This window comes from Colius striatus, chromosome 6 (genome assembly GCF_028858725.1).
Source record: "Colius striatus isolate bColStr4 chromosome 6, bColStr4.1.hap1, whole genome shotgun sequence".
NCBI lineage: Eukaryota > Metazoa > Chordata > Aves > Coliiformes > Coliidae > Colius > Colius striatus.
Genome location: NC_084764.1, coordinates 7,215,677 through 7,241,015, shown reverse-complemented (window position 1 = coordinate 7,241,015; position 25,339 = coordinate 7,215,677). Strand labels below are relative to the sequence as shown.

The window sequence follows — 25,339 nt, the reverse complement described above, 5'->3', positions numbered from 1 at the left end:
AATCAAAGCCACAAAGGGAGATGGCTGCTTTCTCTGCCCTGAGGCACTCCTGGGCACTTCCTTGAGAAAGCCCATTTGCTTTGGAGTTGTTAAAAAGACACATGCTGGAAAAAAACAACAAAAAAAAGCCTCCAAAACCTCCACCCCTTTCCCTGGCACAGGTGGGAAGCTGATGAGTATTAATGCTAATTGTGCAGTTCAAAATCACAGCTTTGTTCTTGAGACATTAATAGTGTTTAAAAAAAAAATAGCCTTGACCTTGATAAGAGCTCAAGTCCCTGAGCTTGTGTTGAATTTAGGGTCAAGATTTTTAACCTGTTGGCTTTTCAGAGAGGCTCAGTACCTTCCATGACAACTGAAATTAGTGGGGGCTGTGTGCACTCAGCATTTTGGAAGGGAAACGGAGTGTCCCTGCGTTGTGAGCTGTTATGTACAGAAGCCAGGATCTCTAGTGGGGTTTGCAGTTTCTAATATGATGCCCTGATAGTTATTTCTTAGTTAAACCCCAGACACTTTGCATGACTTCTCTTGAACTTTAGGATTCTGCTTTTCTTGAGCGTATTCGAGACTTCTAGCCTGGCAACTCCTTGGAGCTTTCTGTTCAGGTATTAAGGGGAGGAAAACCAGTTGGTTGCCTCAAGCTGAGGAGGAAATGCTAGACTTGAAGGATTATCTCAGTGCAATGAATTTTAAAGCCTTGTTGCTATACATGTGTGGAAAGCTATCAAAATGCTAATGGTTCTATTGTCTTTTTTAACCCTTTTAACATATGGAGGTGTTGGACAGGAAGGGAGAATTATGTTGTTCAACTGCAAAAGTCCAGCCAGTTTTAAATAACTTTTTCGTCTGTGAGCCACGACTTCTCCTAGTGATAAGGAAGAATGATGCACCCATCCTTTGGACAGACCGATTCTGTATGCTCAAGTTGAGCCCTTCTGCACACGTGGTGTAGGTCAGGTACTCCCTGTCGCCAGCATCCTACAGAAAAAGGCTGACACAGGGGTGAGGAACTCCCTCCCTCCCCAAAAAAGTGATGTCAGAAGCAGCTTGCTGTGGCTGGATGACTCCTGCAGCCCCTTCCTGCAGTGGCTCAGGGAGCAGGGTGGATGCTTAGTGTTTCTCACCCTGTTTTTGGGACACGTACTGTACCTCTGTTGTGGGCCACAGAGGCTGCGCTGCTTAAATCTGTATGAGAAGCAGGCAAGCAGGCATATTCCTCTGGGGACATCTTCCTCAGTATCTGTGAGGAGCTTCTGTTCCATTTATTTAGGTTTCTGACTGAGGCTTTTGACGTGTTAGTAATATCTCACTCAATTCTGCAGAAATTCTGTTTAGTGTACTGCTTTGGAGCCAGGTAAATACTTGGATAACTGGCGATATAAATAACTGGAATGGTGAGTGTTATTAAACCCGTGAGACTCAGTCATTCCTTTAGCTGTCTCTAAAATATCTTAGAGCAATGGGTCTGTCTGTGCTTATCTTTTTAATCAGGGCTAGCCAGGCAATTTCAGCCCCCAGGAGAGTCTGAATCACTGAGCTGCAGGGTTATCTTTGCCATTAAAATTGTGGCTTTCAGGTTTTGGTAAACTTTCATTGGTTTGTTTTTATAATTTTTTAAGGCATATTTACTGTTAAATATTAGCTGAGAGCTTATTTCATATTTTCAAAGAATCAGTGTCTTCCATTTCTGCAGCTGAAGAATGTGGTTGCCAACGTGCCCCTCCTGGGGCAAGGAGCTGGTAGGGTAAAAGAATTGCTGCAGGGATCTGTTTGGGATCAGCACCAGGAGGTCACCAGATGAAGCAAGGTAAAGGGACTGGATAGGAGGGAGAGGCTGTGGAATAGGTTTTTGCTTTTTCATTCAGCATGAGTACGATGAGGTATTACTTTACTTGGGGCATCCTAAGCTAGATTAGATAGGACACTGGGGAAATCAGCTTTAGGGAAAACTGGTTTGACTTGGATTGTTTTAAACAATAGGAAGATAGGGCTGATGCATAGTGCACTAGGCATTGGGGTACCATGTGTAATATCTGTTTTGTGTGTTGACTAAGGGTTCCTGTGTGGTTTTTAGCAAATTTATTGTTCTGAGACTCTGTGTGTGTGTATCTGTATATTTGGGAGGAGGAGATATTCCCCTCCCCTTGTATTTTTCCCAGCGTGGACAATTACTATCCACTTGTCAATCTCATTTATACTCACAGGCTGCTTTCCATGCACTCTTCTCTCTCTCTCTCTGGTATGTCTCAAAAAGTAGCTTTTAATAAGAAATTAATCCCTCTGAAATGTTTGTGATCAGTGGAAAAAAAAATTATGTTACCTTTTCCTAACTTGGAGTTAGTGACTTGTTTTCTTGCACAAAGTGTACTTTGCTTGCTCTTGGTAATGGCTCTTACTGTGTCCCAAGTTGTTTTGCAGACTAAAATCTTAAACTGTGCAGCTGCTCTGCAGTTTCCATTTGTTGTTTGGGTTTTTGTGTGTGTATAAAGGGAAGGGAGCCTGAGCTGCGTTTTACTTCCATGCTAGAAGAGGAAGGCATTGGCAGTGGGGAAAAATAGGATTTACAGAGGAATGTATGTATGTGACATATTAACCTCACTTTTGTGATTGAGGGTGCGGTTAATCTCTGCAGATTAAATAACACAAATGCAAAACAGAATCCTCTACTATTTCTGAAGAAACATGCCATTTAGAGTTGGGCTTTTGGATGAACCAAAGGAGTAGTGGGATATGCAGGCATGGTCTGTGAAGGATGATTATTGGAAGGGGATGGGTCATCCTCTTGCCAGAAAGCAGTGCAGGTGTTTGTTTTATTTAGGGTTGCCTTGGGAGACTAATTCTTATGCAGAATAGAATAGGAATCTCTATCTTCTTCCTTTCATTTTTTTTTTAATTGCCTTCATAAATGAAGTACTAATTCTGCTTTCTGTTGGCTGGATGAGCAAAGAAAGAGTGCTGAAGTGCCAGTTGCCAGAAACAAGAGTCTGAAACTTGCAAGTTGCCATCTCACAGCTGTTGGCCTCCTTTGAATGTACTAGTCAGTGTTTCTGAGGTGAGAAGAGTTGCAGGACATCATCCCTTAACAGTAAACAACGAAGGTTCCCTGTTTTGCTCAGGTTGGACCTGTCTGTGTTCTCCTATCAGAGAAACAGAAGTTTGTGGTATTAGAGTTGTTACACTCTCAGAGATTTCGGTCTTCATTGCAGCGATAATTGTTTCCACAAAGAAGCTTTGTGTTTCCAGATTCCCAAGACTGAGGGCACCTTGCCCCAGGGTATGTACCACCATGATGGGTGGTACACCTTCTGGGAAAGGGAGAGTGCTTTGTTCAAATATTGGCTTGAAGTTAGGCAAAAGAGGTATCTGAACCAGGCTGCAGTATTCCAGAAGCCAGGCACTCGGTGAAAGTACCAGCTGTTGGATGAGCTGTGGTTGTTGTCCACGTGTGTGGTCTTAGCCCATGGCAAATGAAAGACAATGCAATTTAACTGAACTCTGTCATTGCTAAATTGAATTACCTCACATCAGCTGCAGGGAATGAGGGTGCACGTGGAGAGCTACCACAGCTCAACTGAGGTACAGCCTCCTGTTACTTCAGTGTACCATAACTTCATCAGGGCCCCCTTGAGTGTCCTGCTGACCAAGCAGTAGATAACTGCCATGTGCAAAGAAAAGGAAGACCTAGTTGTGCCTCCAATTAGAGAATATTGTCCTTAAATGTCATAATATTTTTAGTTTGAGTTCAGGCTGCTGGGTTTGGAGTGGATGGAAACACAGGTTTTCAGCAATTACTGTACCTACTTTAAAGAAAAGAGAAATTTGCCTTTTCCAGACGATGTTTACTCCCTTGCCAGGAGGGAGGTCCTCTTGCCTGTAACAGGCACTGGAGCCAAACACATTTTTGTTCTCTTGGGAATGTGTTTCCTGAAAGGTTCCTTTCATCTGCAGTGAATTGTTGTGCTTTTGTCATGGGTTTGTGTGGAGCCGCTTTTGGCTCTGTAACAGGGGAGGGGGCTGCAGTGCTGCCCAATAAGCACTTCTCGAAGCTTCTCCTGACTCTCAGGGGGAGCCACCATTGGCCTGGCCTGGGACAAAGTGGTTCCTCTGCCACAGTGTTTAAGAAGGGAAAATGGTCAGCTAATGGAGGAAATGGAAGGAATGGGGCAAGATGGAGGCAACCATGTGGACCCCACGGTCCGCAAGGGAGGAAGGGAAGAGGAGGATCAGACTGGAGACCCCCTCAACCCATGGTGAGAGAGCAACTGTGCCCCTGCACCCACAGAGAGCACTGGTGAGGCTGTCACCCCTAGCTGTGGGTGATTGTGGCCAGACAGGCAGGAGACTGTGTGGGAGGAGGCCATGACACAGGCCGTGCTGGAGTGCCCGTGGGCCGCAGAGCCCCACACGGGAGGGGAGAGGAGCTGCAGCCCTCGGGATGGACGCCTGTCAGAGCGGCCTGTGAGGGACTGCGGCGTGTGAGGGCCCTGCGCTGGAGCAGGGCAATGGTGAGGAGTCCTCCTGCCCTGAGGTGAGATGAGCAGCGGGAGCCATTGGGAAAAGATTGACTGAAACCCCCATCCCCTGCCCTGCCGACAGCTGAGGGGAGGAGGTAAAGACACCGGGATCAGGACTCTTGAGTGTGGGAAGAGGAGAGGGCTGAGAGGAAAGTGGTCTTAAAGGGCTGGTTGTGCTCTTCATTGTTGTATGTTTTCTTCCCCAAGTTGAGTAGTCTTGTCTGTTTTGTCTGGGAGCATAAGTGGCAATAAGCCCTCACTGTCCTTACTAGGTTCCAAAGGCCCTTTGTACTTATGGTTGATGGTGTCATGTTTAACCAACCTGATAGCCTTTTATGAGGATGTAACCAGATGGATAGATGGTACTAGTGCAGCGGATGTGATTTATCTTGATTTCAGTAAAGCATTTGACACCATCTCCCACAGCATCCTGGAAGTAAAACTGAGAAGGTGTGGACTGGGTGATCAAGTAATAGTGAGGTGGATTGTGAACTGGTTGAAGGGAAGAAGGCAGAGAGTGGTAATTAATGGGGCAGGGTCTAGTTGGAGGCCTGTATCTAGTGGAGTCCCTCAGGGGTCGGTGCTGGGATCAGTACTGCTCAACATATTAATGGGTGAGGGAACAGAGAGCACTGCCAGCAAGTTTGCTGAGAATATTAAACTGAGGGGAGTGGCTGACACATCAGAAGGCTGTGCTGCCGTTCAACAAGGGCTGGACAGGCTGGAGAGTTGGATGGGGAGAAATCTAATGAAGTTCAACAAGGGCAAGTGTAGAGTCTTGCATCTGGGAAAGAATAACCCCTTGTACCAGTACAGGTTGGGAATGAGCTCTTAGAGAGTAGTGTAAGGGAAAGGGACCTGGGGGTCTTGGTGACCAGCAATGTGCCCTTGTAGGCAGGATGGCCAATAGCATCCTGGGGTGAGCAGTAGGTCAAGAGAGGTTCTCCTCTCCCTCTCCTCTGTCCTCGTGAGACAGCATCTGGAATATTGTGTCCAGTTCTGGGCCCTTCAGTTCAAGAAGGACAGGGAGTTGCTGGAAAGAGTTCAGTGCAGGGCCACAAAGATGATGGAGTGGAACATCTCCCTTCTGATGAAAGGCTGAGGGAGCTGAGGCTCTTTAGCTTGGAGAAGAGGAGCCTGAGGGGTGAGCTCATTAATGTTTACAAATATGTAAAGGATGGTTGTCAGGAGGATGGAGCCAGACTGTTCTCAGTGATGTCCAATGATAGGACAAGGGGCAATGGGTACAAGCTGGAATTTAAGAGGTTCCAAAGAAATACAAGGAAGCATTTCTTCCCTGTTCAGGTGAGGGGGCACTAGAACAGGCTGCTCAGATGGGCTGTGGAATCTCCTTCTCTGGAGACATTCAAAACCCACCTGGACGAGTTTCTGTGTGACCTACTCTAGGTGGTCCTGCTCTGGCAGGGGGGTTGCACTGGGTGATCTTTCAAGGTCCCTTCCAGCCTTTGAGATTCTATGGTTCTGTCATTCCTAGATGGACCTAAACCACAACAGCTTTAAACATAAGAAACATTAATGGGTTTTTTTTCCACCTGTGAGAACTGTTTTTTTTTTTTAGTGGAATTCAAATTGTCCCATCTGATAGTACATCAAGCAGCAGCCTATCCTTATCTTCAGCTGCCTTGTCTCTCGCATGGGTGCCTTGGGAAGGTCAGGAGGTACTGAATGACTTGATCTTGCCCATGGACTGTTCAGCAAGCCTTGGCAGCCTGGAGTCATGCTCTGTTTGGGACAAGGGCTTATTCAGAGGGAGTGTTGACTCTTGCTCCCAAAAACTTATCTTGGCAGAGTGAATGTGACCACAGTGATGGGCAGTGCTTTCTGCAGTCCTAGTGGTTATCATGTGAGTGGTTTGGTGCTGGTGATACGACATTGGCAGCAGCATTGCAGCATTATGGGGTTAGGGTCACATATGGTTCTATGTCCTTGTGATTTGGCTACACATCCTGTTTTCTTCCAAGCTAGGGCTGAAATCTCCTTTATTGGCTGCTAAAAGCTTTTAGGCTGGAAATCGTCCCATTCCCATCATCTGCCAGAAGTTATTCTGGCTCAGCCCACTCTTTTCCCCAGCTCCAGTCTTCATCCTTGATTGGGATTTTCTGGAAACCAAGGTCAGAATGTATTTCTTAAACATACGTGAGGTTTAGCATCTGCTGTTTGTGACACAGATCACATGGAAAAATGCACGTGCAAGTTCATGCTCAGCCAACTTTCACTGCACAATGAAGATGTGGTTAAATGGGAATTAGGATTAATACTGGATATAAGATTCTCGTAGTTGGCTGGTAATAACCTAATCTCCTCAAAGGCTGCAGGCAGGCTGGCAGCATTCAGCTCAAGGCTGTTGTTGCTTGAAAAACCTGAAAGAAATTGAATTTTGATGCTAAGAGCGCTTTAATCTGAGCCTTTCAAGACGGGGATGGGAAGAGCATATGCTATCTCAAAAACAGCCTTTTCATTTCTATAATGCATGACAGTCACCTAGGCTTCTAGGTCTGATGGGCATTTGACAGTAATATTCTTCACTTCCTCCTGTGAGAGCTTAGGGATTCTGATTGATATTAGAAATGTATAAATGGCATTCTGAAAGTTGATATACTGAAGTCTCTGTATAAGGCAGAGTGAGATATATCCATACAGGGCAGACAGCTTTCCTCAGTTGAAAGGGTTTAGAACACTAAGTGTCCTTTGGGTAAGGAAGCTCAGGAAGCCGCTGAAGTGCGGAGCTGCTTGGTGTGGTATGGTTGGCTCAGCCTTGCCCTGGTTCTATTGTTGCTGTGTTAGAAAAATGTGTTGGTGAGTCTGTGCAGGTCATAAAATGTGTTTGACATGAAGGCCTATATCGGAAGACAGCATGTTTTAGGATGAAATGTTCTTGCTTCTCCTGTTTACTGTGGCTGCAATGCAATTTTCCGTGTACCTGGTCTCTACTGAATGGCAGACAGTTGTCTAAATAACTTGTATGTTTGATTAAATCTTGATGAAGGTGATGTTTATGCAGGTTTAGCTCTGCTTCCTCAAACAGGTCAGAGGTGTCAAGTTGTATATATCTCCTTTTGATACCTTGTTTCCAGCCTTCTGGATGACAGGTTTGATTGGGTCTGTGTGAACTTTGAGAGCTGTCCTTTGCAAAAAGCTTTTCTGTCTACATCACTGCTAGTGGTAGCCTGGCAAAGTGAGGTGCTTACTCTGTCTGCTTTTCCTTGGTTTGAAATCGACAGCTTGTCCTGTGGATAGGTCTCATTTGCAGAGAGGTCTCTGGTAGGTATAGAAGGTCTCTATAGTATGATGATGTATGCCACTGTCAAAGTTTTTACCTGAGCCACTGAGGCTGGAAGGAGCAGAGACATATCGACTAGATTTGGGTGGAAAGCTTGTCCTGCTGCTGCTGCTACAATTCAATATCCATGTTGCCAAAAAGAAAATGACTCGTCTGCAGAGGTGATGATGAAGTGCCTTTATCTAGACGTGAATCCACTCAATCAATTTGCTTTTTTCCTAAGCCTATTTATTCAGCTCTCACCTTGATGGATTTCTTCTGATTGGTTTTGTGTTGGTCCTCCTTGCTAAGGTTGCCTTTCCTCTCACTGCTGCCTTGTGTAGAACTTATCACATAATCCTTTTAATCAGTTCTTAGATAGTCTTTTAACTGGCGTCAAGCAGGAAGGTATGAAGTTTCTGTACATACCTTAAGTCACTTGTCTCTCAGGATGTGAAACTGAGAAATGTGCTGAAATTTGGCCTTCCTAGGGCTCAGGGCCCACATGAAGACTTGATTAAGATTTGAAAAACAGTGTCTTTATTTAATTTATTGCTGCAAATGTCTCTGCCCTCATTGTTCTCAGAGAATAAGAGTGTCAGAAACATCAGGTCAATTGAAATTCAGATCTCTGCAGGGGCTCACAAGTCCCTTAGAGCACAAGTTTGTTGAAGGCATCTTAACGGGAAAGTTTCTGGTTTAGTTTATGTTCCGTTTTTAAAAGCCATGAGCCAGGGAAGTCTTCAGTCTTTCAGCTCCATTTCTTCTTCTCTTCCACAGAGATTAATGATAAGGAAAAGTGGATAGAGGAGGGACCCCAGACGAGTCCGGCACCCAGCAGCAAAGGTTAGTAGAGGGATCCATGAACTGTACCAATGCAAGAATACATGTTTTCAGTATGCAACTTTCACTGACTCCAAGACCTTAGCCTTCTGCAGGAGCCAAACAGCTTGGTTTAAGGCATATAGCAGTTCATGCAAATGCTTTGTGAGTGTCTTAAAACTGATGCTTTATTAGGTATTATGACTGTTTGGAGGGTTTGTGTGGCTGTTCTGGTGTGTAGTGGCAGGTGGCAAAGACTGCTGAGAGCAACCCTGTGTGATGAGACAGTACCACGCTGTGTGAGGCCTGAGGGGGATGTAGCTCAGTGATCTCTAAGCCTGTAAAAATCCAGGAGAGCATGCATTAGTGCTATTGCTCACTGTTCTAGCCTCTGGCAAGCAGATAGGGAGCTATTAAAGCCCTCTGAAAAGAATTAGGGGAGAGGCAAGATATCTTTGTGACTTCAGGTTATACCAATAACTTGGAGAAGAACAAGCATAGTGATAGCGCTTAAAAAAAGGAAACACCCAAACAAACCCCCCCCAAACCAACAGCAGCAACAACAGAACCCTCTCACACATCAGCAGGATGTGTCTACTCTGAATGTGAGACTTGAGGACTCAAGTTTTTGTGCTGTGTGGTTTGAACTGGGCAACTATTAGGGGAGAAGAACATGTGCTCTAGAAGGTGCATCCCACCACTTAGGTTAAGCCCTCCTTGAGGAATTTTTGATGGCTGGTATGGCCAGAGCGTTGGCATCTATAAAATTAATGTGTCTCATCTATAAAATGCTGTGTCTCTTTTGTAATGGCTGGTAGAGATGGACGGGTGTGAGCAAACTGCTGTCTTGCTCAGAGTACCTTAGAGAGCCCAGAGTGATGCAGAATGTCTGTGTCTTAGAAATGCCCAGCACCCATTTCTTACTTCTTCAGTTGAGTCAGTTCTTTTCTTAACAGTGAGACTGGAAGAGACCCTTCAGCAGCACTTGAAGCTGCACCTCAACGTTCAGAGCAGATCTGATGATGCTGTGCTTTTCGTTTGCAACCTTACCTCTGGAAGGCGAGCCAACATCACTACAGCTAGCATAGCTCCACCAACACTTTTTCCTTCAGGACTGCCCAAGTGTGGTCAGGACCACTGAGCAGCTCCAGGCTTTGATGCAGATGGATGTGGTGGGATGATCTGTAAACACTGCTGTGCGTTCTGATGGCGAGTGTCTGTGAGCTGCTTGCACGGCATTCCTTCTTCCTCCCTTCCCTGCCATGCCCCCAGCAAGCTCAGCTGCCGCTTTATCACTCCTGATAAGCGGCTGTGGGATCTGAGGCAGAGCCATCAGCCAGAGCTGACGGCAGGCTGGAGTCCCGCGTGCATAGTTTGGGGGCAGCTTGGTTTCTTTTCTGATAAACCCGTGCCTCTTGCGGCAGCGCGGTGCACACTCCTTTTAAACCGTAATCATAATCCTCTTACAGCCTGTGCTTCTATCCCCACAGGAAGCATTAGCAATATCACAGAGTTCAGAGACTTCATTGTTTTCCTCTAATCTGCAAAGGGAGCTGAGACAAGACAGAGGAAACTTTAACCTATTCCGTGCCTCGGTGGTAAATAATTAGTTTTTTTACTGAGTGGGAGACCAGGAGAAGCCTCTTAGTTAAGATAAAGTAAGTGCAGGCTTATCTTGCTCAGTGGAATTCAGGAAAGGACGTGTCCTTGAATACGCCTGTCTGGCATGCCCTGTTTTTGTGCTTGGGAGAAATGAGTCTCTTAGAGCTACCCTAAGTGACTGCTGAGTATAAGGCGCCTTTTGCCAAGAAATGTGGTAGCTCTGCTTTTAAGGACCTTGAACAAAAGGCTCTGGATGCTTAATAATGTGCAAATTTAGGTGGGTGGGATAAGGAGAAGGTTAATAGGGCAGGCTAACAGAGGAGGAGCTGTGCTTGGGAGAGGAGGAGAGGAACTGCGAGAACATGGCAGCAGGCAGAGGGAAGCAAAACAGGAAAGCAACCCCTGCTTTGCCATATTAAAGTTAACTTAGTCACCACTGACAGTTTTGGGGTAAGTGCAAGCAGTGTCTGGGGAAATAACAGTATTTGCAGCCATGGCAGCATGCGAGGCCCCAGCGTGGCTCCAAGGGGTGTCAGTGTGCAGGTCTGCGTGTTGTTCAAGTGCCCTCTAGACCCCATCATGAGGGGTGAACTTGCTGTGGAAGTGCTTGTGTGGGTGGAAATTCATTTTGGGTCAGTGCTTTACATAGGCAAAACTTCTCCTTGAAAGCTGCCTGATGTAAAAATCTTTCTCTCACCCCTGGTTCTGCAGATAGGGCTGTGCAGTGCTTCTCCTGAAAAGGAAAGGCTGGAGCGGCCCGAAGCGGGGGTGCTGCCCAGGCCTGGCACAGATCTGGGATGGGATGGCGAGCTGTCTGCTTGCAAGTGTGTGCCATGGCTGTGGAAGTCCTTTAATCCAAAACATGACAAGAGTAAAGGAACAAAACAAAAGCGTCTCAAAAATAGCATGAGATAAGGATCTGGAGAATTTGCTTTTTATGTCTCTTAAGAGTCCCTAGAGACTTTTCTTTTAAGGGAAGAAATGCAGCTTTCAAGGTCGAGCCTCTCCCCCCGCCCTTTTCTTCAGACTTCAAAGGCAGTCAGCTGAGAGCTTCTTCGGAATGTTACATCTGTTCAGAGTGTGGATCGGAGGGAAGGCGCTTTTTCCTCTTCCAAAGTGTCTGAAATTTGTACACAAATTTTCTTGAGACTGCAGTAAACAAGACACAGCCTCAGTGAGGATGGATGGTGCACAGTAGTGAAGCATGGAAAGCCCAGCAAATGGGAGTAGCTTTCTGCAGGGGCATTTAATTGAAACACTGGTTTTGTTTTCCTGGTGCATTAATAGAAAACATTTTAATATCTGTGCCTTTGAATAAAATTGATTTGAAAATTGAAACTGGACAAATGCACTGACACATGAACTCCCAGTGTCTGCCTGCTTCTTCTCAAACTCTTACCTTGTGTGAGACTATGTGCCAGCAGGTACAAAGCTTGTCCTTTTGCTTTCAATCTTAATCTGCACGTATCAAACAGTGAAATCAAACAGTTTTGCTTTCTGACCACCCTTAGCTGCTGTTCCTTCACCAGCTGATCCAAAGCCAATGCACTGGCTTTGGGTCAGGCACTTGATATGCCACAGAAAAATAGCCCTGCAAGCTCGGAGGACAGGGTAGGTGGGCTCAGGAACTGGATTCAGTTTAACTCTGCCCTTAATGGGTGGGAATTTATTGCTGTTTCTGATGAAAGCTGCTGTGGACATTGCTGAGAGCGTTTGAAATCCTCTCTGCAGTAGGACTTAGGGAAAGGATGGAGTCTCAGAGGGCCTTGTGCATAACCGCCTCTTCACATCTCAAAAGTGTAACTGAACTGCAAATGGTTTTCACACCAATTATTTCCCTCCTGCTTGTGAATAGAACCGGGAGGGGGGTTGTTTATCCCTTTTCCCTGGTGCAGCTGAAACTCAGAGCAGCAAGCTTGTGCTGAAGCTGTGTTTCCTTTGCAAGTTTCCCATAAGGAGGCCAAGGAGTGTGAGATCTGTGATTCAGTGTGTGGCTTTGTCACATGTATATGCAGGATGAAGGTGATAGAAATCTTGATGCTGTCTTGCTTCAGGTTGGGTAAGTATGTTTCATTTTGTGGATGCTTTTGTGGGTTTTTCTTTTAAACCAGACTTCTTAAATGAACAGCAGCAATATTAAAGCTTCGAAGTAAATAAAGAGCAAATGCTGGCTTCATCTTAACTAATCTGTTTAACCTTCATCAGCCCAAATATTTACTTCAGGCATTGAATATCCAGGCAGTGTAATTTTGATGCTAACACTCCTGCACTGAGAATGCTGTAGATTGACTAATCCTGCAGAATTCCAGAAATCTCCCTGTCTGTATAAATAAACTTCCTATAGGAAGGATTATAACTGAAGAAGTGCTGTGAATTCAGATCAGCAAAGCAGAAGTATAGCAGTTGCCTCTCTTCGTGTGCTGCTCGCTTACTTATTTTTATATGGCTATTCGTCTTAGTCTAAATAGATGTGTAAAGAAAACTGCAAATACTGAAGCACAATGCTGTCATGTAGTGCAGGAAGAATGTTTACCTCTCTGCTTTTTTGCTAACAACTTTTCTTTTACCAGTTTTCACATTCCCATCAGCTTGATTTACCCAGACTGTTAAAATTGTTACTCTTTTGGGGTACAGCATTTCTGGTGAATCTGTGGGGTTTTTTTAAGTCTTCTGTCCCCATCCTGCAACTGGGCAGTGTAAAAAGTTCATGAAACTGCTGCATTGGAGATAGAAAGTTTATGGGTCAGTTGCTGAAGGTCCACCTACTCCCCCAGCTGCAGAGTAGAGCCTCCAGCATTCAGATTTACCAGCAACGAAGTTGACATCTCAGGTCTTATCTGTCATGTCCATTGCAGGGAATATTTGTAAGCCCCTAGTTGTGAGCTTGTTGGTATAGGTATGGTGTAAGAAACTTTCTGAGCACTTTGACTCCTGTTCTGTCACAGTATTATTTATCCTGTTGTTGTGAGATTAAGTGCAGACTTTATCTGGGATCCTTTTCTCAGAAGTTCTGTTAGTATCCCTTGACATTTTCTTGTCTGTTACTGGACATCACTCGAGAGATAGGAAGGCTATAAACACCCAGAAGAGAGGGGTTAGTTTCTTTGTTGTAAAAGGAATAACTCAAAAGAATGGGATCAAGTTTGAGAGGTGAAATCAGAACCGTTTGAGGAGGGCTGCCTTCCTCAAACAGCCTTGTTCTGTGGAAAGCTGTGTGCTCTGCCTTCTGAGATCTTGGAGACTGCACTGCAAAACCATAGTAGCAGGAAGGACAGTAGGATGGAGTTGTTCCTATCAGCAGGGAAGGGTCCCAGCCAGTCACTGATTTTTTGCTTGTAGGAGTCTGTGTAACAACAGAAAACTAGAAGGAAGAAATTGCTGAGTTGGTGCATTGTCGGGAAGACACCTATCCTGGAACCTCTGCTGTTTGTGGCCACTTGGCCATGGCAGGTAATTTTTCACAGGGAAAGCATGCTCGTAGGGAAGTCCCTTCTCTGTCCCGTACTGGGGTAGTCAGTCCTTTCCAACACTACATCTGAGGAAGAATCTCTGCAGTTAGGCAGCTAATCGCATTTCTGTCCCCAGATAAGATTGTTATCATTGTAATTATCTGTTTGCCCCCCCCTCTGGAGTCTAATCAGGGTGGATTGTGCCTGTACCTCCTGGGGCAAAGCAACTCAAATGTTGATTGCCCTCAAAAGGAGAAAATCCTCACTGTATATTTAATGTAAACTTCAGTTTTGTTACATGGGAAAACTGCCTGGAAATAACTTGTTCGGACGTGTCTTGCACATCTCAGGGTAATATATTTGTTCTGGTTTGAACCCCAAGTTCAGGCAGGCAAATTCATGTAGTGCATGCTGTGGTGAGGCTTTCAAAAGATAGTGCTGTGTCCCACTGGAACTGGTACTTTCCCAGAGCCTGAGATAGAGCATGTTCATGTCTGCAGAGGATGCACGCTCTTAGATGTTGGTGATCCAGCCAGTGAATAATTCTGAACAATTAGTGCCTTTTGCCTTATTTCAAAGCCAACTACAAGGGTGGGTGGATTTTGCTGGTGGGTATAAAGGAGGCTCAAAGATATTAATTTTTCATCTATGCTTCAAGTTGGGACTGGAGCTTGTCTGTTGTTGTGCTTACCTGAGGAAATGGCCTGTTTGGTCTCTGTGGTGGTGAGCAAACCACATGTAATGCAGCACTCCAGTGAGATACAGAAACACTGTGTTCTGCCTCTGTTCCATGGATGAGAAAGCTGAGACACAGAGGCACCATGGGCTGCCATAGGAGTTGACAATGCAGAGTTGTATAGGTAAGGATGTCTGCCAGAGCCAGCACGGCTAGGGACTGCTCCTGATCTGGGTTACCATCTCCCAGCTCCAACAGCCAGCCCAGTGTGAAAAGCAAAATATGACCCTGGAACACAAAGTTCTACCTAAACACAGGGGAAAACTTATTTACTGTAAGGATGAGGGAATCCTGGCACAGGCTGCTGGGGAAGGTGTGTAGTCTCCTTCTCTGGAGGTTTCCAAGCCCACCTGGACATTGTCCTGTGTCCCGTGGTTGAGGGAAACCTGGGTGAGCTCTAGAGGTCCCTTCCAACCCCTACCATTCTACAATTCTGTGATTTTGTCCTGCCCTTAGTGTTGCTGCTGTAGAGATGTTGTTTGGCTTGACCAGACCTGCATCCCATGATACTTAAATGAAGATCTATAACTTTCAAGTGTGATACTAAAACAAGCTTAAAAGGCGAGGGCACACCACTGAAGAGAGTGCTCAGAGCTGCTAAACTTTCATGGCCTGTATGTTAGAACTGCTGAGACTGTCTGATTCAATCAGGCTTACAAGGTGTTGAATGAAGCAGAATCTTTCAGGCACATGTAAAATCATCTTGGGGACCTGGAAATTTGTATGGCCACAGCTGCTTCTAGCCTAATGTGTGCTTGGTGTGCTTAGTGTGGATAGTCTCTAAAACTTGTATTGCATAGTTTGCTGCTTTCTGCTCCATTAGACTTCAAATCACTAATTGCAGTGGTGGCTTCGTGGCTGTAGTGTCCCTTTTAGCAGGAACCATAACCACTTTACATTTGCTGGATCACTTAACTGATGTTGCTCCCCTCTTTACAAAGAGGGAAACAGAGCCACAGAAAGAGGAGAAGACAAATACAAAGACATGTAAAAGCTATTTTTGCTCTTGACTATACTGCACTGAAGAGATGCCAGGAATAGTGTTTAGAAAAGGGCTTCTAGAAGTGGAAATAGTGCAACTTCATCAGTGTGACTAGTAAACAGCATTAAATAGGTGGGATGCAGCATCCAGAATGCTTCTGGAGCTGGAGCTTGCATCTCCACACAGTGCTACCACACCACCTTACTCCGACCTGGCTTCAGTATGTTTGATTTGATCCTGCTGCACGCACCAGAGATATGATTGACCAGATGTAGAGCTTGTGGTCCTGAAGACCCCTTTGCATGGTTTGTGGCTTCATGCACAGGATTTATTCTCTTTTTTTAACCCCTTCTCCATTGCATGTGTGGCTTCATGCAGGTTTTGTTGTGGTTATGTTGTGTTATTTCACTTGAAGTTTAATTTTGGCAGCCTTTGGTCCACTATTGGGCTCTCGTTATCGGGCATCACAGCTCTACATGAATTAAAAGTGTCTTGTTATCTGGATTACAGTATGATATTCACTTCCTTGATGAGTAGTTAATATTCCAGAATCCTGTCTCCAGCTGTTCTTTCTCTGTAAAGGCACTGAGGACAGCATTGTCATTTACTTTGTAGTGAGGTGGGAGTTGATCTCTCCAGTAATGAATTATAGGACATGAGGAAGTGGCCCCAAGTTTCACCAGTGAAGGCTTAGATTGGAGATGAGGAAGAACTTTTTTACCAAAAGAATTGCTAACACACTGTCCCAGGCTGCCCAGGGAGGTGGTGGAGTCCCCATCCCTTGAGATATTCAAAGGACATGTAGATGAGATGCTGAGGGATATGGTTTAGTTTAATGATGGGCTTGTCAGTGTGAGGTGAGTGGTTGGACTTGATGATCTTAAAGTTCCTTTCCAAACATAATGATTTTATGATTCTGCTGGTGTAGTGCTTCAGAGCCATCCCTGACTGGATGCATCACTCCTGTCATTGTGTTGTGCATGAAGGAGCTGTTGGCTGATTTAGGAAAAGTGTGCTTTTGGAGGTTGAGAACAGATCTTTCTGGTGGGGTTAATGAGCTGTAGCTCCTGTTCCCCAGTGCTGACCCTGTGCAGTATGCCTGCAGCACATGGTACAGCTGAGAGTCTGTTCCCTTAACTCATTCAGCTTATGGCTGAATTTGCCCTGTTTAATGTTGCCCTCCTGCCTGTCACCTCTGACATTTCTTATTCCATCATTAGTAACTGTTTTGAAGCTGTAACTTCAGTATCTGTCTGTTAGTACCTTTGTGCTGTACATTGGGTTGGCCCACTGGTTTGTGGGATGGGGAGTCTCAGTTACTGCTTAGCAAAATTTGCAGGTAGATCTTTGAGTCCTTGAAGATGGCTGTCCTGGTCTAATCTGAGCATTCCCTGTAAAGGAGGCTCTACCTTGAATGTTTATGAAAGTAGACTGTTAAACCAAACACGAGCAAAGTAAGTGTAGCATGAGCAGCTACCGTAAAAAGCTTTTCTAGACTATTAGCAAGTGAACATAAGGGATGTCACAGAGCTGTCAGTCACAGAGCTGTCAGGCCCCGGCTGTCAGCTTGGTCTTGCCACGCTCATGAGTACATGACACGACCAAGACATTCCTGTATCAGAGTTGATCTAAGGACAGGTCTCCCTTGCTGCCTCTGACTGAAATGCCTTCTTCCAGTAGCAGTTGGAAATGTTGGGGTAACTGAATATTCTCCATAAAGCAGTTCTACTCAGCCATAAGAATGGCCATGCATAGTGCAAACAGAGGTAACCGGTCTTGTTAAATAACAGTTTTAAGGGAGACTGTAGAAAGAGGTTTATAGTTGAGGCCAGCAACCAGTCCATGTGGGAAGCATGGTGTCAAATACCAGAAAATAAAATAATGAGAAAAAGCATTTCCCTCATAACCTCTTTGGCATGTTACAAGGAGCTTTACCTCATTTTTATGGCTCTTCAGTTAATCTATGACAACAATCTTTATTTGGTTGAGTTAATCCACAGACATTCTGTGCAGACTGTGCACAAACATTAAATACACACACCATTTCAGTTAAGACAGCTCTGATCTCAATGAGAGGCTGAGCAAGGCATTAGTCTGCTTCTGAAAAGAAATGATTTTGTGTAGATGTGCACTTGAGTCCTACAAGACATTTCCATCACAGAAGTTGCCTCTTGTCTACAAAGCGTAAAAGTCAGGAGAAAGGAAATAATTTTTCAGCTAACTGCAAGGAGACATCAACAGCACATGGAAAAGTGCAGACAATTGTTCAGGTGATCTGGGGATTTGGGATCATTTTGAGCCAGATTGGATCAGGGTGAAATTCATGATTACAACATGTTATGGCCTTTCTAGGGTAGGGGGCTTGTTTGTAGCTTTGCTTTCTATTAAGCACATAATATTGTCTATATTTAAAACTGGCTCCAGCCTTTGGGTGTTTCTCAGATAACAGATCCCAAAGAGCCCTCCTTTTTTTTATTGTTGAACACTAGGGTAGGGCTCAGTTTCTCTTGGTTTTCCAGATTTATTTCTCTCCTGTTGCTCCCAGGTCTCCCAACAGTATCACACTGGTAGCGAATCACAGCAATGACAATGTTTTAAGCACCATAGTACACAGCTTGTTCACGGTGAAAGTTCTGTCCACTTGTGCTCTGTTCCAAGAGACTTGTGGTAGAGAAAGTCTAGACATAGCCCTATCCTCCTACCTATGTCCTTTTGTGAGTGGGAGCATGATGGCTACTCATAAGAGTTAGTACCAGGGTCTCCATGGGTTAAACCACAAACCTAAAGCAGTCTCAAGTGAAGCTCTAGCTGGGGCTGGGACAATTCCCATAGATGGTCCCACATTACTGGAAATGTTCCCACATCACTGGGGGTGTCACAGGTGATGAGGAACAGCTGTGTCTCCTGGGGTGGGAGTGCTGCTTGTGCTGTGTACCTTCCTGGAGGGTAGTAGTGCCACGTAAGCATGGCTGTGGCTCCTAAAAGCATCCAGCCTCACCTTGGACACTGCTTCTAGGAGAATACTTCAGTAGGGGGGAGAAGGGGAGAAGATTGACTGCTCTTCTGTGAATTAGGTGCACTGAACAAGAAGTTCTTAGAGAACCTTTCAGCGAGGACTCTGGTCAGTGGATCATTCCTCCACTCTTGTTGTCGTCTGTCTTCAGGTCTCACTGCCTTTGAGATTTGTCCCTGAACAAGGACTTTGGTTGCCCTAGTCAATAATAAAAATTGAAAGTTAGTTTCCCGATGGCTTTTTGCTTCATATTTGCTGCTGCTTCCCATCATTAACAGCAGTAAAGTGGCATGGGGTGAAAATCAGCACTAATTTGCGAGCTTGATTGCCCGGGTAATAAGCTTCTCTGTTATTCTTTGGCGGGAGCAACAGCTAATATAAATTTTTTGCTCTCACTTCTGCATGGGCCATGTACCAGCATCAAAGTTAATCCCTTAAAATTATGTTCCATTATAAATCTCTCTTCACAGATGAAGTGGGTGCAATTAGGCAGAGAGGTCTAGAACCATTACAAAAAGAAAAAAAGGCAAAAAAGCTTTGAAGGGCGAAAGCAGTCTGGCTGTGCATCACAAAGTGGTGTAGCATCCTGCCAGTCACCTCTAGAAAACCAAAGCTCCTTGGCCACAGTGTTCTTGAGGCCTGCTTGGCAGTGACAGTATGTTCCGAGTTGACCAAATTGAAGTTCCACCTTTTTGTAAGTACAAGGTGTAGGATCTTAGGAGTGATTTGAAGCTATTTGTGTCAGTCCTCCCTCATTTCTTTTTTTCAAAGCACACACAGAATATTTAATGTCCTTATTCCTGACAGAGCCCTGGGAAATCAGAAAAGATCATCAAGACCCTGGTAATAGACTGACAAAATCCCCAGAATATTTAATTAGAGATTATTCTTTTGATGTTTGGGTTGATCTTGATGCTTGCTTTTTATCAGGTTACTCTTGGGTAACCTTCTGTATACTGAACAACTTCCCTGCTTTCATGAGTGTCAAAGACCCTCGAGGTTGGAGTGTAATAGTGTTGTTAAATTACTTTTGTTTTTTAAGTTTGGTATTCTTTTTGGCTGGGGCAAATGGAAATGCTACCTCTGCTGTGACATTCTGACTGTTCTGGTCAGGGCTGTACAATGACTGACTTTCTCCATCCAGTTTAGAAACCCAACTTAAAACTGGTGGAAGTTCATTCGTGCTCCTTTGGGGTGGGATTTTGGTTTTTTCATTTTCTTTTTTTTTTCATTTTCTGGTGTAAGTCCTAAATATTTGAAATGAAGGTGCATTTCTGTTGGTATGGAATACAAGCTCTCTTTTTATCCCTGCCTCTTCCTTTGGGATGCTGAGCAAAGGCGATTGAGTCTGCCTTGAGAATGGCACAGGCTATGCAGAGAAGTGCAAAGCTTGTTCCAACCCAATGAACAGGAGCGAGATCCTCCTATTGAAAGTCTCATTAAAGACATGACGTGTGTGGCTGCAGGGTTTGAGTTTTAGCTACCTGTTTCTGAGCATAAAGCTTTAGGTATGTTGGAAAACCATTCTAAAGTGATCATTCAGCTAAACTTTACTCAGATCAGACTTTTTTGATCAAAGGTGGTGATAAAATATTGATTTCCTCTCTGTTCACTGTCTGCAAACATTCTGAAAGGTTTTCCTTTCAGAAATATGAAGTATTTAGTATTTCAGTTTGAATTTGGTAGAATTCATTTAAGAAAATCTGCAAAGATTTCACCTTAAATGTTTCTCTGCTTACACAGCAATCAAACATGAGTTACAATCATAAGGACAGAGATGAGTCAAACATGAGAAGCTACATTCGGTTTTTATGATAAAAAGCTCAACATAGCAATGTGGTTTGTCATAGGAGGTCACTTTGTTTTGTTCAGATCTGGCCTGTTGAGCCAAGGGGAGAGAGAAATGAATTTAGAAATGAGAACTGCCCCAGGCAAAGTACTACTGTCCTCTATGTCCATCATTTGCTACCTTGTTAAATTCAGCTGTGCTAAAGGCAAATGTCTGTCTGGCATGCTTCTGGCTCTGTCCTGTTGTCTTCCATGCTGAGAAGATCTGTGTGTTCTCCTGTAATTTACATAACTTTTAGTGGGCTTGTGTCTCCTTCAGGCTGCTGGGTTCTCTGAACTGTGCAAGCAATCATGATCTTGATTGCCTTGGGAGATGGCCAGAGAGGAACCTCATGACGTTCAACGAGGGCAAGTGCAGAGTCCTGCACCTGGGGAGGAACAACCCCACGCACCAGTACAGGCTGGGGATCGACCTGCTGGAGGGAAGCTCTGTGGAGAGGGACCTGGGAGTTCTGGTGGGCAGCAGTGTAACCAAGAGCCAGCCAACAATGTGCCCTCACGGGTAAGGCGGCCAATGGCATCCTGAGGGGCATCAAGAGGAGTGTAGCCAGCAGGTAGAGTGAGGTTCTGCTCCCCCTCTACTCTGCCCTGCTGAGGCCTCATCTGGAGTCCTGTGTCCAGTTCTGGGCTCCCCAGCTCAAGAGCGACAGGGAACTGCTGGAGAGAGTCCAGTGCAGGGCCACCAAGATGATCAGGGGACTGGAACATCTTCCTCATGAGGAAAGGCTGCTGCATGTGTTGTTCTTCTATAGTATCCCTATGTGTTTACTCAAAGTATATTCTCCAAGCATGCTAAAATAACTAAGGAAGGGGTGAAAGTGCTTTATATGTTAGAGTAAAACAGGGCTGAGGTCACCAACCAGCTGAGGTCACTTACTGTTGTGAGTAATGGGTTATTGCATCAGCTACATGTGAGAAAAGCGGAGGAACACAAACTGAGGTTTCTGTAAGTGATAGAATCTCCAGCTCTAGCACTGAACCACGGAGTAAAGGCAGACTAACAATGCACTGACGTCAGGCTGCCTTGATGTGACTGGGAGAGTTTTTGTCTGTGAATACAAATACTGGAATAAATCACTAACTGGATTTTAACAACCATGATGATTTTTGGCTTGGTTTCTGAACTTGGAGACAGACAAAGAACACAACACAGCATCTCATTTTCAAATGTGTGACCAACCAGCAATAGGGTCCTACATGTGCTGGAGTCTACTGAGACAGAAGTCTTGACAAGCTCCAAAACAATGAATTACAGTTGACAGCTGATGCTGAAATATGGGCCGTGTTAACCACAGGAATGGTTTACTCCTCCTGCTCTACCAGAACGACTTCAGGCTGCTGGTTGGGGTGGCAGAAAGAATTTGGTTGCTTTTGCACACCATACAGCTTGAGTGGCTAATAACTGTCCTCCACAGAATCCATCATCTCTCATGAGGAATGTGACTGTGAAGTAGCTGACTTCTGAAAACCAGCTTTCTGCAGATACTTTTTCCCACCAAACAACAAAGGTCTTGCTTGGGAATACTTTTTGGCTGCAGTCCTTATGACTCCCCCCTGGGAAATGCACTGTGCATTTTGACTTGCGCTCACCAAAGGAAAAAATGAAAGTAACACAGCTGTAGTGATTTACTACGAAGTTTTGAGGCTAATTGCCTCATATGTTTAATTAATAACTGACACATTCTGTCCCTCAAAGAGCTTGGAGAACTTCCATCTGGACCCCTAGTGATTACAGCCTGGAAGCCGTCCCTGTAATTAAGGAGCAGGCTAGAGGAGGCCTGTTCCCATTATGGGCAATTATTGTGCTTGCTACTTTTTCCCTCCTTTCTTACGAAAGGATTGAGAAAATAAGCCTCAAAGGCTAATCTGACATAAAACCCTGACTAAAGAAGTGCTTTGTGCTACCCCATGGTAGAATGATGGGGTTATGTTTTGGTGCCAGCACTCTCTTTCTCAATTGGCTGTTTGGAGGCAGGTTCTCCAAACAGCAGAATGTGTCTTAGACCAAATGGAAGTATCTGTTGGTCAGTACTAATTGCCAGTGCAAGAAGCAAGTTTTTGTGAAGAACTGAGTGGCTGAATATTTCTCCTATTGCTTCTCTATCTGTTCCTCCCAACCTCAGACTTTCACGAGGTTTGACAGCCGCTCATCTGTGAAGACTGTCTGGCTTAGAAGCCCTCAGAGCTGAGGATGCTGTGTCTTTAAGCCTTCCATACAGTGCTGAAATGTTATGACAGAGCATCTCACAGGGGGATGCGGTCTCCATGGCAACCTCACACTGTAAGATAAGCAAACTGGATTTTTTTCTTTTTCCCTGAGAGGTTCAAGAGCAAGGAAGGAATGAGGCGATCTGTCAGCGGGCGAGACTTGAAAAGAGGAAACCATGTCCATTAATCCTGCAGCCCTGGCTGCTTTGTGTTTTAATTAGTGAATGTTATTATGGCAGAGAGCACAGGTGCCTCACCCTGTTGTGGGTTTTTGAGGGCTTTTTTGTTTGTTTCTCTTTTTATATCTCCAATTAAAAAAAGAAAGCTGGGGGAGGTGGGGAGTTTTACTAGAGCATTAAATGAAGGTCTGAAATAAAGAGCCTCAGGATCTCTGTTCCAGAGCTTGTATCCCAAGCCAGGGATGAGAAGTGCAGCTTGCCTGGTGGGAATGAGTCTGACATTCTCAAAGGGAGAGCGCATCTTACATTTATTTTTGTCTGTCTTGCTACTGATGTTTAAGAAGAATGGGAATCCCTCATACCCTTGCGTCCTACATAGACACTCATGGCAATGTGAAGTAAAGCAGGAGAGTTGAGACTTGTTTTTGTCCTCCCCAACCTGCCCAGAGGCATTACATGTTACAAAACTATACTGCCTTCCTCTGCTGCTGCTTTGGGGTAGTTCATACCTTTGGGATCAGTAGTTACCCTTAAGTGAGATATGATCTGCTACCCAGATGCTATCATTTGTGAGAATGCAGGACATTGCATGAGTCAACAGCCTAACAAATGATAGGACAAGAGGAAACAGCCTCAAGTTCCACCAGGGGAGATTTAGATTGGAGATTAGGGAAAATCTCCTCACTTTTTAAAAGGGTTAAAATAGTGGAGTCCCCATCCCTGGAGGGATTCTGAAGCCATATAGATGTTGCACTGGGGGCCATGGTTTAGTGGTGGAAGTGGCAATGTGAAGTGAGTAGTTGGACTCAATCTTAAAGGTCTTTTCCAACCTAAATGATTCTGTGGTTCTGTAATGACAAGGAGGGGGAACGCTTCAGGCTGTAGTGAGAAGGCGAGCTCTCACCCAAGCTGAGATGGCGTCTTAGTAATCAGAGAATCTCTCGGTAGCAGCTAGTGCACCAGCTGGGTAGGAAACTGTGCTGGTCTTGTAAATGTGCTGTGTGTAGGAGTTTATTATGGAAAATATTTTGACAACCTTTATTATTTTCAAACACTTCAATGTGTCACTAGAAAATTAGAGTTAAAGTAAATGTTATCCCAACAGCAGTTCTGTCTGCATAGTTTCCATGTCCATCCGTGATGGAGTGCTGCCTGCTCCTTTGCAGGGAATTAAAGCCCACTGTAAATCTTCATGTGGAATGAAAAGAAAATTATTCTAATCCTTTGAGAAAGGAATATACCAAAGGCATCCTTCACTACTTTTCTATAAGGAGAAGGATCTCAGACTGGTGCTAAAGGTTGTTCATCTTATTTTCCTGCCAATGTCTTCTTCAACACCCTTCCACCATAACTTGTCTCTTTTGAGGTTCTGTGGGGTTTTTTCTCCCAATTAGGGTGCAGAGCTGAAATGCAGTAGTAGGCCTGTGCTTCTTTTCTAGTTTGAGTTTTTTCCATAGTGCATGGGAAGGAGAAGGAGTTTTCTGTTCCTCTACTAGGTATGAGGGTTTTTTGAAGGGGAGATACCTGTGTCCATTTCACCCCCTAGCCTTTCACCTCTCAAATACTACATTTGTTTAGTCTTATCTTCTTATTTGCTCATGTCCTGCTCTACCGTGAGTCTGGGGATTTCACAATTCATGAGCCCAGCAGATAGCACGGAGTTGCTATTCTTCATGAAGTACCTAGCAAGGTTTAGGGATTTCCTTTCCCTTGCAGTTTTTGCTCTCATGTTCCCCTTGTTCTCTCCCGTTTCTTGTGTCTTCTCCCCAGGACAACATATGTGCCCGTATATTGCATAAGCCAGGAGATAAGTTCCATAGCTAAATACTGATGTTCAGTGAAGAGCATTTTTCATCATCTCTTGAGTATCTTACAAATGGAAGAGCATCAGTTAGAAAGGTTTTGAAAGTCAGCAGCATCAGCTGCAGCAAGGCATTGCCTGTGCTAACATCCCTTACAGTCAAGAAGTTTGGGGCTTGCACTCTCTTTGTAGAAGTTGTGGTTTCATATGGCTTTGCACTAACATATAAACGTCATGTACTATTGCAAATAAATGATAACTAATATTGGAGGAAAGGGAAATCCTTTGACCTGAGATCTCTCCTTTTCTGTTTTGAGTTTACTGTAGTTAGAATGTCTTTTGAATGAGCCCAAGCTCTTAAAGAAGAGTTCACTAAAACAAGGTGCAGATTGAAGAGGGCCAAACAGCCCTAGTACCTCTGTTCTGGTTTTGAATAGAAACATGGGATTGTTTTGGTTGAGAAAGACTTTTAAGCTCGTGGAGTCCAGCCCCTCCCCTCACACTGCCAAGCCCACCACTAACCCATGGCCCTCAGCACCTCAGTTACACAGCTGTCCAGTATCCCCAGAGATGGGGACTCCCCCACCTCCTTGGGCAGCCGGGGACTGGGACTGACAACTCTCTCAAGGAAAAAGTTCTGAGTTCCAATCGTCCCCTAGCACCACTTGACCCCATTTCCTCTGTCCTCTTACCACTTGTTACTTGGGAGCAGAGACTGATCCCCACCTCACTACAGCCTCCTATCAGGGAATTGCAGAGAGTGCTCATGTCTCCCCTCAGCCTCTTCTCCAGGCTGAGCACCCCCAGCTCTCTTCTTGTGCTCCAGCCCCTTCCCCAGCTCCGCTGCCTGGCTCTGGACACACTCCAGCCCCTCAGTGTCCCTCTGGCAGTGAGGGGCCCAACAC

The 25,339-nt window shown here is 44.9% G+C and overlaps 1 protein-coding gene across 4 annotated transcripts in view; it reads left to right on the top strand.

Moving 5' to 3' along the window:
* TSPAN18 (tetraspanin 18) overlaps nucleotides 1-25,339 on the top strand; it is a 124,543-nt gene that overhangs the window by 13,618 nt on the left and 85,586 nt on the right. For 3 of the 4 annotated variants that reach the window (XM_061997746.1, XM_061997743.1, XM_061997745.1), the window contains one exon: nucleotides 8,575-8,640. The exons of the other annotated variant lie outside the window; for it this stretch is intronic. The gene's annotated coding sequence lies outside the window, so the exon portion shown is untranslated. The remainder of the gene's footprint in view (nucleotides 1-8,574; nucleotides 8,641-25,339) is intronic. 4 annotated transcript variants of the gene reach the window in all.